Source organism: Mandrillus leucophaeus, unplaced genomic scaffold, assembly GCF_000951045.1.
Source record: "Mandrillus leucophaeus isolate KB7577 unplaced genomic scaffold, Mleu.le_1.0 Scaffold1031, whole genome shotgun sequence".
Taxonomy (NCBI): domain Eukaryota; kingdom Metazoa; phylum Chordata; class Mammalia; order Primates; family Cercopithecidae; genus Mandrillus; species Mandrillus leucophaeus.
Window position 1 is genome coordinate 193,771 of NW_012098444.1, and position 11,324 is coordinate 205,094.

Here is an 11,324-nt window from a genome sequence, read left to right on the forward strand (position 1 = left end):
ATTATCATACAAGATTTTCTTTCCATATAAAATTATTTTTGGCTGGGTGCGATAGCTCACACCTGTAATCCCAGCACTTTGGGAGGCTGAGGTGGGTGGATCACCTGAGGTCAGGAATTCAAGACCAGCCTGGCCAACATGGTGAAACCCCGTCTCTACTAAAAATACAAAAATTACCCAGGCATGGTGGCAGGCACCTGTAGTCCCAGCTACTCAGTAGGCTGAGGCAAGAGAATTGCTTGAACCCCAGAGGCAGAGGTTGCAGTGAGCTGAGATCACGCCACTGCCCTCCAGCCTGGGTGACAGAGTGAAACTCTATCTAAAAAAAATTATTTTATTTATAATATTTTTCATCAAAAATATACCTTGAAGTGGGCAGGTCAGGTAGTGGGGGTGTGATGGCTATGAGTGGGCCAAGGTGGGGGGGTTCCGCCAGGCAGAGGGAGTGAGACTCCAGGCCATGAGGGAGTTGGAGGGATGCCCTGCACCCTGAGTGGACGATGGCAGATGAATAAGGACCAATTGTAGAGCTGCGTTAAAGAAAAATGCCAAAATCTTCAGAAAATAAGGAATCTGCCAAAGAAGAGAAAATCAGTGACATTCTAGTTTCTGAAGGAGCTCCAAGACGTGTATGATTTCAAGGCTTTGCAAAGATTTCCATTGGCTGTCTTGCAGCCATTACTAGTGGTATGATATATGATCTCTACTCATACCATGAACAGAAATTCTCACTTTCCAGCAGGCAGGAGCTTGATGGGGAAATCACATTTCAGGGTGACAGTGGCATTTATCACTCATAAAGATGTGCCAACATCACCTTCATTTGGAAGAGGTGTTTATGAACTGACACACAATAACAAAACTGTATCTCTGAATAGCATAAACGCAGTGTAGCAAATGTTTCTATTTCCAAGGAAGGAGACCACTATTTCTCCTGCTGCCCTCCTCCCTGTACCTTGCCTAGTTCACAAGACAGGAGGAAAGAGAGAAAGCAAAAAGTTAGAAAGAAACAAAAGTAAGATAAATAGCCAGACAACCTTGGCACCACCACCCGGCCCTAGGAGTTAAAAAAAAAAAGTAATAATAATAACATCAACCCCTGACCTAAACTACTTGTGTTATCTGTAAATTCCAGACACTGTATGAAAAAAGTGTTGTAAAACTTTTTGTTCTGTTAGCTGATGCATGTAGCCCCCAGTCACGTTTCCCACGCTTGCTGGATTTATCACGACCCTTTCACGTAGACCCCTTAAAGTTGTAAGCTTTTTAAAAGGCCAAGTGTTTCTTTTTCGGGGAGCTCGGCTCTTAAGACGGGAGTCTGCGGACGCTCCCGGCCGAATAAAAACCTCTTCTTTCTTCAATCTGGTGTCTGAGAAGCTTTGTCTGCGGCTTGTCCTGCTACGTTTCTTGGTTCCCTGACCGGGAAGTGAGGTGATAAATGGACAGCCAAGGCAGCCCCTTAGGCAGCTTAGGCCTGCCCTGTGGAGCATCCCTGCAGGGGACTCTGGCCAGCTTGAGCAATGCGGATCCTGAGAGCGCTCCCGGGTAGGCATTTGCCCCGGTGGAACACCTCGTCAGAGCAGTGCACAGCAGGCCCCCATGGAGGATCAAGGCAGTGGCTGAACACCAGGAAGGAACTGGCACTTTAAGTCCGGACATCTGAAACTTGGTAAGACTGGTCTTTGGAACTTGCCCACTCCATTTGAGTGGAAGCGTGGCCTGATCATCCATGGGGTGCCTGTACCGGCACTTTGGTTTTTGTTTTTGACTTGACTTGAATTAATTGCTTGATACTTTGGTTTTAGTTTTCATTTTGACTTGACTTGAATTGCTTGATAAACAGGCCTGCCTTTCTTGGCACTTTGGTTTTGGTTCTGATTTTGACTTGGCTTAAATTGCTTGATGAACAGGTATGCCTTTAACAACACTTTGGTTTTAGTTTTGATTTTGATTTAGTGTGAATGAGATGAGTGAGTGACTTTTTACCCTTTCCTTTTTGTAGTGTGAATGTTGTTTCATCTCTAGAGAAAAATAGGTCAGACACAAAGTAAGCCCACTCAGCTAGGAACTGTGTTAAAAAAAATTCAAAAAGAAAAAGGGAAAGTCATCAAATCATCAAAACTTACTCTATTAAAATGCATGTTACAGAACCTTAAGAAAGGTTTTGCAGGAGATTATAGAGTTAAGTTAACCCCTTAGAGGTTAAGATCTCTGTGTAAATTAGAACTGCCCTCTGTTGGTGTTGGATGGCCCACCGAAGGAGCTATAGACAAGGAACAATTGGCCATGTATTTAAGGTGGTGACAGAGGTTGGAGGACAGCCAGTGTACCTAGATCAAATCCCTTTATATTGACTCATGGTTAAATAGAATATAGACAAAACTGGCATAAATTTAGCCCTGTTTAACAGCTTATTGCAAAACAGCCAAAAGTAAAAGTAAGAGCAACTTCGCCAGCAGACGCAGAGTTAAAAAAGGGAGTCCCAGAAACAGCAAGAGAAGCCAGTTTCACAGGAGCCACCAGAAAACATAGAAATTCTTTCTCCATGTGTCCCAACCTACCCTGCTTTACTGAGGCCAACAGACCCCTCAGAAACTAGATTCAGGAGCTAACATGCCCCAGATCTCACCTCAAAAGGGAGGATCGGAGCCTCGAGAGGCCAAGGAAGGAAGTCAAGATAGTCAAGTGGGCTGTCTCAGACCTGGTCTTGCTCGAGCTACGTAAATGCCTCTCAGGGAGATATGAGGACCTCTCTATTATAATGACCAGGCCCACATCTGGGGGAACAACAGACTTTCATCTATCAGCCCTTTTCAACCACTGATCTACTAAACTGGAAATACCCTGAACCCCTCACCTTGCTCCCGGCAGCTAGAGTCCTGTCGAGCATGACTGTGTAGAGGTGTTGGACTCAAGTTTACTCTAGCAGACCTGACCTCCAGGACCAGCCTTGGGCATCAGTAGACTAGGAGCTATACTTGGACAGGAACAGCTTCATCAACTCACAAGGAGAGAGATGTGCAGAATATGCGGTGGTAACCCTGGACACTGTCGTAAAGCTGAGCTCATTACTTTAATTTTGGCCTCAGAACTCAGTAAAGGTAAGACTAAACATTTACACTGACTCTCGGTATGCCTGTTTAACCCTCCAAGTGCAAAAAAATTATATAAAGAAAAGGGCTTGTTAAACTCTAGGAAAAAGAGGAAAAAAACACCCAAAGAATGCAACTCACCTTCAGCGTTTGCAGAGGTACTGAAAAGCACTTCTGCAGAGGCTAAGAGTTGTTAGAAAAAAGCAAGTAATATAAAAAAGATTTCAGGAATCCTTCAAGGAGCTGACAAGAGCCTAAGACAGTTTCATAAGAGACTCTATAAAGCATTCTGGCTTTACATGTCATTTAACCCGGAGGCTGCTGAAAATCAGTATCTAGTGAAACTTCACTTGTAAAGCAAGTCCAGGGTAACATCAAGCAGAAACTGCAGGCACGAATGCCACCTAGCCTATAAAAGTGGCCACCAAGGCGTATGTTAACTGTGACCAAGGAACAAAACTAGGAAAGAGCAAAAGAAAAAGAAAGACTAAAAGTAAGTGTGAAAAAAAAGAGAATCAAAAGAAAACAGGAGAGACAGACAGCAGTGCATGGAGAAAAAAAGCCAATATTTCACAACAGCTCTTAGAAAAAGAAAAATTAGCAATGTGAGAGCATGTGGACGTGGATGTAAATGTGAAAGAAGTCAAGTTAGGCAAGGATTCAAGAGCCGGACAAGGGTAGAGAGAGATTAATGTGCGAGATGCAAAAAGACAGGACACTAGAAGGGTAAGTGTTCAAAAGGCAATAAAGGAAATGGCCAAGGTCGCAAGATGAAGAGGCCATCAGCCAAGGGCTGCCGCACCTTGGAGGAACCAAATACTGATCCGTTCAGGCTGACAGGAGCTGAAGAATGTAAAGATTAGGGCAGACTACGCACCTTCTCATTAGGCTCCCAGGAGCCCATGGTCACATTAGAAGTTAAAAGCAGCAAGATTCTGCTGTATCTGGATTCCAGTTTCTCATGGAAGGCTAAGCCACTAAATAGAGTGACACAGCGGGGGCAGAGGGCGGGGGGAAGAACCCCTCCTCTAAGGAACTTAAACAGGAGAAAGAGCTGTACCTTGTGAAAACTTGCTTATAGACTACAGAACTGCCCCGTGCTGGAGGCTATCGGTAAACGCTAGTGCTTGTTTGCACCTTTTCAGGTTAAGTTAAAGTTTTCCCCACCAGGACAGAAAAAGTACAAGTGACTAAAGTACTGTTAAAAGACATTATCCCCAGGTTTAGACTACCTCTAACTTTAAAGTCAGACAATAGGCCAGCATTTATAGCTGAAATTGTGCAAGATTTAACAAGACCGTTAAAAATAAAATAGAAGTTACACACAGCCTATCGGCCACAAAGTTTAAGAAAAGGTGGAACGCATGAACTGGACACTCGAGCAGCTACTGAAAAAAAATATTGCCCGAAAATTCATTTATGATAAAATCAGGTTTTTGCCTATGGTCCTCCTCTGAGTCGGGGGCACCCCCACCAAACAAAGTAGGTATTTGCCCTATAAGATTTTGTTTGGTCAGCTATCCCCAGATCATCAGTCAGATTAAAGGTGACCTCCAGAAACTAAAGGAATTAACCTTAAAAAAGGAAATGCAGGCTTTACAAATAACCATACAAAGTGTTCATAATTAAATAAATGAAAATGCCTATAAGCCTGACACCCTTTTAAATCTAGTGACTCTGTTTAAAGTAAAATCTAATTTTTCTAGGACCCATATAGGATGGGCCTTGTACTGTAACCTTGTCCACTCCCACTGCTGTTAAAGTTGCAGGTGTTGTGTCTTGGATCCACCAGTCAGCGAACACCGGCAGCTCAGGACAAGTGGACCAGCCAGCAGGACACAGATCATCCAACCCGGCTGATCCTGAGATGAGACCAAGCTGCTGCCGAGGACGACAGCCCTGCTCTAGTCACACACCGGCAGCTGACCAGTCTGCGCATGACCAAAGCTTGAGGACTCATCAAGCAAGTCAATGTAGTTAAAAATCTTAAGACCAACAGTTTTCCTGTAATACTAACTGTTTTTCTATTCTGTCGCTGTCTTCAACCTTTTTCCCAGGTAAGGACCTCTTTTGTCCTCGCTGGATATGAATATACTGTACATTGTTTTGCTACTGTTACTCCCCATAACCATGCTAGAAACACCTATATAAGGTGTCCCCACTCTATACATACTACTTAGCAAACCCAGACCCTCCAGCCCAGCAACAATTCCGAGTCTTGCAGTCATTCTTTAAACATATAAACCAGAAGTTACCAGAACCTCCTCCTTTAGGAAAAAAAAAAAGGAAAAAGCCTATTTGCTCAGTTGGCTGAAAACATCGCTGGCAGCCTGGATGTCTCTTCATGTTACGTTTATAAAAAGGCTCACGAAAGAGACCAATGGCCTTGAGAAGCAAAAGAGTTAATGCCTGAAGATAACTTTACTTTAACTGACTCTTTCCCTAAACAGACAGCCCAAGTTCACGCATCTGGCTCTTAAAAACTTCTGTTATTAAAAAAAACTGTGTTACTCACTAAGAAAAAGTTTTTAAGACCCAGTGAAAAACTAACCTGCTTAGGACATGACAAAGTTGATACATGTGCCTGTGCAGGTTTAACACAGGTTTGATCCTAGGTCTTCATTTAGAAAACAGTTTCCAGCTATAAAGAATTTAAAGCCCTCATTATAAGTATATTAGTGGTAATAGAAACTTGCTTGCTGCTCCCCTGTGTATTACACTTGCTCCTTCAAATGATGAAAGGTTTTGTAGCTACCATGGGGTCCTCAGAAAACTTCAGCCCAAGTGTATTACATAAAACACTACTGCTCTGTCTCGCAAAGAGATTCAGAAAGTAAAAATAAAAGTGAGAACTCCCACTAATTAGTGACAATTCTCAAAGAGGGGGGATAAGGAAGGAGACCACTACTACTCCTGCTGCCCTCCTCCCCCGACCTTGCCTAGTTCACTAGACTAGTTAGAAAAGTTAGAAAGAAACAAAAGTAAGATAAATAGCCAGACAACCTTGGCACCACCACCCGGCCCTAAGAGTTAAAGAAAGTAATATTAATAACGTCAATCCCTGACCTAAACTACTTGTGTTATGTTATCTGTAAATCCCAGACACTGTGTGAAAAAAGCACTGTAAAACTTTTTGTTCTGTTAGCTGATGCATGTAGTCCCCAGCCATGTTTCCCACACTGCTGGATTTATCACGACCCTTTCACGTGGACCCCTTAACATTGTAAACCTTTAAAAAGGCCAATATTTCTTTCTCGGGAGCTCGGCTCTTAAGACGTGGGTCTGCCGACGCTCCCGAAGAGGTTTTAAAGAAAACCTCTTCCTTCTTTAATCTGGGGTCTGAGGAGCTTTGTCTGCGGTTCGACCTGCTGCATATCCAGAACTCATTGCCAGTGTTTTATATCAAGCCACTGGTAGCAATGAGATTACTGAGGTGGAGTACTTCTCTATTGGCATTGTTTTTGGAGTGTAAGGAATATATGTTGTTGCTTTATTTGTTACAAGTTGGCTTATGAATGGAATGTGGCTAGCAGGAATGCTCACTGTTGCATGGGTTATTATTAACAGGGTAGACATAATACAACAAGAACTGAATACTCCATTCCTTTAAGAGAAAACTGGGCACTGCCATGTTTTGTCTGCCAAGTTACTGGACTTCCAGGCTATGAAAAAGCAACTTAAATACTTATGGAGAGAGGTTTTCTACTTGTCGATGAGTGCTTCCATTTACACATTTATGATGATGGGGGTACAGCCACTATCCAGTTTCTTCAAGCAATATCTCTGTTCCTGCTAGATATCTTTTCACTGGAGCAAAGTGATGAGGTTTCTGAAGTTTATAAAATCTACGTATTTTCTCTCTTCCTGGGATATTTACTGCAGCTAGAGAATCAAGCTTTCTTGGTATCTTGTTTATTAAGTTTGGTAGCAGTCTCAATGCTTACTCAGTGCCTTTGGCTAAATCTAAAGAAAGGAACTTTTGTAGCTAAAATAATGAAAGTGATTAATTTTTACTCGGTGTGTACTCTAACAGTGACATTGTATGTTATAATGAAGATGTTTGTCCTACAGAAAGAAAATGGGCTCATGCTGAAATTCCTTGAAGTTAAGTTTGGACCAAATATGGCCAAGAAGTTTACAATGAATCGGCTCCTCTGTTAAGAATCTCTGCAGGTGGCTGGGCGCGGTGGCTCATGTCTGTAATCCCAGCACTTTGGGAGGCCGGGGCGGGTGGATCATGAGGTCAAGAGATTGAGACCATCCTGGTTAACACAGTGAAACCCTGTTTCTACTAAAAATACAAAAACTAGCCGGGCATGGTGGCGGGCGCCTGTAGTCCCAGCTACTCGGGAGGCAGGAGAATGGTGTGAACCCAGGAGGCACAGCTTGCAGTCAGCCAAGATCACACCACTGCACTCCAGCCTAGGTGACTCTCCAGCCTAGGAGAGACTCCATCTCAAAAAAAAAAAAAATCAAAAAAAAAAAAAAATCAACACTGTGATGTCCTCCCAATCTTGAAAAATAACTGAACCTTAATTTCACAGACTGAAGTAGAATGCACTTTTTTTCTACCTGCTCAGAATCTTTTGCAGATCAAATGTGGACATTTGAAATACTGCTGCTGCTTCTCCTTACCTCTGTTAATTGGATCCAGAGTTCTGTGGGAAACAGAAGATGAACATCACCGTCCTTTGATAAAATGTGATATCAACCACTCTGCAATATTCCAGATGGGTATCTTCTTTACTATTACCTGGTCTTGAAGATTCTACTGATTGCAACATTTCCCCATAAGTCTTCATTCTATTATAATATTGATCTTGAATTTGATTATGTTCAAGGTCAGAATACATTTCTCAAACATAATTTTGTAAATATTTAATGTGATATAATTATATCATAGAAGGAAAGAATTATTTCTACCTTCAAGCAAGTTTCTGAAAATGTTTCACGATTTATAACAACTGAAGTTTTACAACAAAAGACTAATTTAAATGTTAGCTGAAAATACGTGACATTTAAATTAAATTCAAAATTACATAAAGGAAAGTAAGTGATTTTTAAGGATATACATAAGGATATATGCAGAATTTTCAGGATGCTCTTATCATCATCTGCTGCTTATCTGAGTTACTTTCTTGGTAATATACAGTGAATGATATTATTGTATTTTTTATGACTAGTAAATGATTAGTTTTTTCACTTATGCCTATTAATTTGATACCAATTTAATCATGATAAAACAACTGTTACCTATTTTACATGTATATAACATTCTGATTTCCATGGGTGATTGTGGAACAGGTGGTATTTGGTTACATGAGTTCATTTTTTTTTTTTTTTTAGACAGAGTTTTACTTTTGTTGCCTCGATTGGAGTGCAATGGCTCGATCTCGGCTCACCACAACCTCCGCTTCCCGGGTTCAAGCGATTCTCCTGCCTCAGCCTCCCAAGTAGCTGGGATTACAAGCATGGGCCACCCTGCCTGGCTAATTTTTTTTTGCATTTTTAGTAGAGATGGGGTTTCTCCTTGTTGGTAAGGCTGGTCTCAAACTCCTGATCTCAGGTGATTCACCCTCCTCAGCCTCCCAAAGTGCTGGGATTACAGGTGTGAGCCACCACACCTGGCCATATGAAGACATTCTTTAGTGGCGATTTGTGAGATTTTGGTGCACCCATCACCTGAGCAGTATACCCTGCACCCAATTTGTAGTCTTTTATCCCTCACCCCTTTCTACCCTTTTCCTGAGTCCCCAAAGTCCATTGTATCATTCTTATGTCTTTGCATCCTCATAGCTTAGCTACCACTTATGAGTGAGAACATACAATATTTGGTTTTCCATTCCTGAGTTACTTCACTTAGAATAATAGTCTCTAATCTCATTAAGGTGGCTGCAAATGCTATTAATTTATTTGTTTTTAAGGCTGAGTAGTATTCCATTGTGTGTGTATCTATATATATATATAATTTTCTTTATGGACTTATTGATTGATGGGCATTTTGGTTGGTTCCACATTTTTGCAATTGTGAATTGCGCTGTTATAAACATACGTGTGCAAGTATCCTTTTTGCATAACAACAAATAATAATTTTTTGGTATAATAATAAATAATAAATAACTTCTTTTCCTCTAGCAAAGTAGTGGGATTGCTGGATCAGGCAGTAGTTGTACTTTTAGTTCTTTAAGGAATCTCCACACTGGTTTCCATAGTGGTTGTACTAGTTTACATTCCCACCAGCAGGGTAGAAGTGTTCCCTGTTCAGTGCATCTACATCAACATCTATTATTTTTTAATTTTTTGATTATGACCATTCTTGCAGGAGTAAGGTGGTATTGCCTTGTGGTTTTGATTTGCATTTCCCTGATCATTAGCGATGTTGAGCATTTTTTCATGTTTGTTGGCCATTTGTATATCTTCTGTTGAGAATTGTCTATCTGTGTCCTTAGCCCACTTTTTGATGGGATTGTTTGTGTCTTCCTTGCTGATTTGTTTGAGTCCATTGTAGATTCTGGATATTAGTCCCTTGTTGGATGTATAGATTGTGAAAATTTTCCCCCACTCTGTGGGTTGTCTGTTAACTCTGCTGATTATTTCTTTTGTCTGTACAGAAGCTTTTTAGTTTAATTAAGTCCCATGTATTTATCTTTGTTTTTGTTGCATTTGCTTTTGGGTTCTTGGTCATGAAGTCTTTGCCTAAACCAAAGTCTAGAAGGGGTTTTCCGATATTATCTCCTAGAATCTTCATGGTTTCAGGTCTTAGATGTAAGTCCTTGATCCATCTTGAGTTGATTTTTGTATAAGATGAGAGATGAGGATCCCATCTCATTCTTCTATATGTGGCTTGTCAATTATCCCAGCACTATTCATTGGATAAGGTGTCCTTTCCTCACTTTGTGTTTTTGTTTGCTTTGTCAAAGATCAGTTGGCTGTAAATATTTGGCTTTATTTCTTGGTTCTTTGTTCTGTTCCATCGGCCTAGACGCTTATTTTTTATACCAGTACCATGCTGTTTTGGTGACTATGTCCTTACAGTATAGTTTGAAGTTGGGTAAAGTGATGCCTCCAGATTTGTTCTTTTTGTTTAGTCTTGCTTTGGCTATGCAGGCTCTTTTTTCGTCCTATATGAGTTTTAGGATTTTTTTTTTTTTAGTTCTGTGAAGAATGATGGTGGCATTTTGATGAGAATTGCATTGAATTCGTAGATTGCTTTTGGCAGTATGGTCATTTTCACAACATTGATTCTACCCATTCATGAGCATGGGATGTGTTTCCATTTGTTTGTGTCATCTATGATTTCTTTCAGCAACGTTTTGTAGTTTTCCTTGTAGAGGTCTTTCATGTCCTTGGTTAGGTATATTCCTAAGTATTTAATTTTTTTTTGTAGCTATTGTGAAAGAGATTGAGTTCTTGATTTGATTCTCAGCTTGGTCACTGTTGGTGTATAGCAGAGCTAATGATTTGTGTACATTTTGTATCCTGAAACTTTACTGAATTCATTTACCAGTTCTAGGAGTTTTTTGCATGAGTCTATATGCCTTTCTGGGTATACAATCATACCAGACACAAACAGCAACAGGTTGACTTCTTCTTTACCAATTTGGATGCCCTTTATTTATTTCTCTTGTCTGATTCCTCTGGCTAGGATTTCTAGTACTATGTTGAATAGACATGGTGAGAGTGAGCATCCTTCTTTTGCTGTAGTTCTCATGGGGAATGCTTTCAACTTTTCCCTGTTCAGTGTAATGTTGTCCGTGGGTTTGTCATAGATGGCTTTTCTTACCTTAAGGTATGTCCCTTCTATGTAGATTTTGCTGAGGGTATTAATCCTAAAGGGATGTTGGATTTTGTCGAATGCTTTTTCTGCATCTATTGGTATGATTATGTGATTTTTGTTTTTAATTCTGTTTATGTGGTGTATCACATTTATTGACTTACATATGTTAAACCATCCTTGCATCCCTGGTATGAAACCCACTTGATCGTGATGGATTATCTTTTTGATTTGCTTTTGGATTTGCTTAGCTAGTATTTTGTTGAGGATTTTTGCATCTATGTTCATCAGGGATATTGGTCTGTAGTTTTTTTTTCAGTTACATCCTTTACTAGTTTCGGTATTAGGGTGATACTGGCTTCATAGAATGATTTAGGGAGGATTCCATCTTTCTCTACCATTTGTAATAGTGTCAACAGGATTGGTACCAATTATTTATTTATTTATTCGAGACAGAG

At 40.6% G+C, this 11,324-nt stretch overlaps 1 pseudogene; it reads left to right on the top strand.

Moving 5' to 3' along the window:
- Window positions 1-500: 500 nt before the first annotated feature.
- Window positions 501-7,855, top strand: LOC105538368 (annotated as a pseudogene).
- Window positions 7,856-11,324: the final 3,469 nt, after the last annotated feature.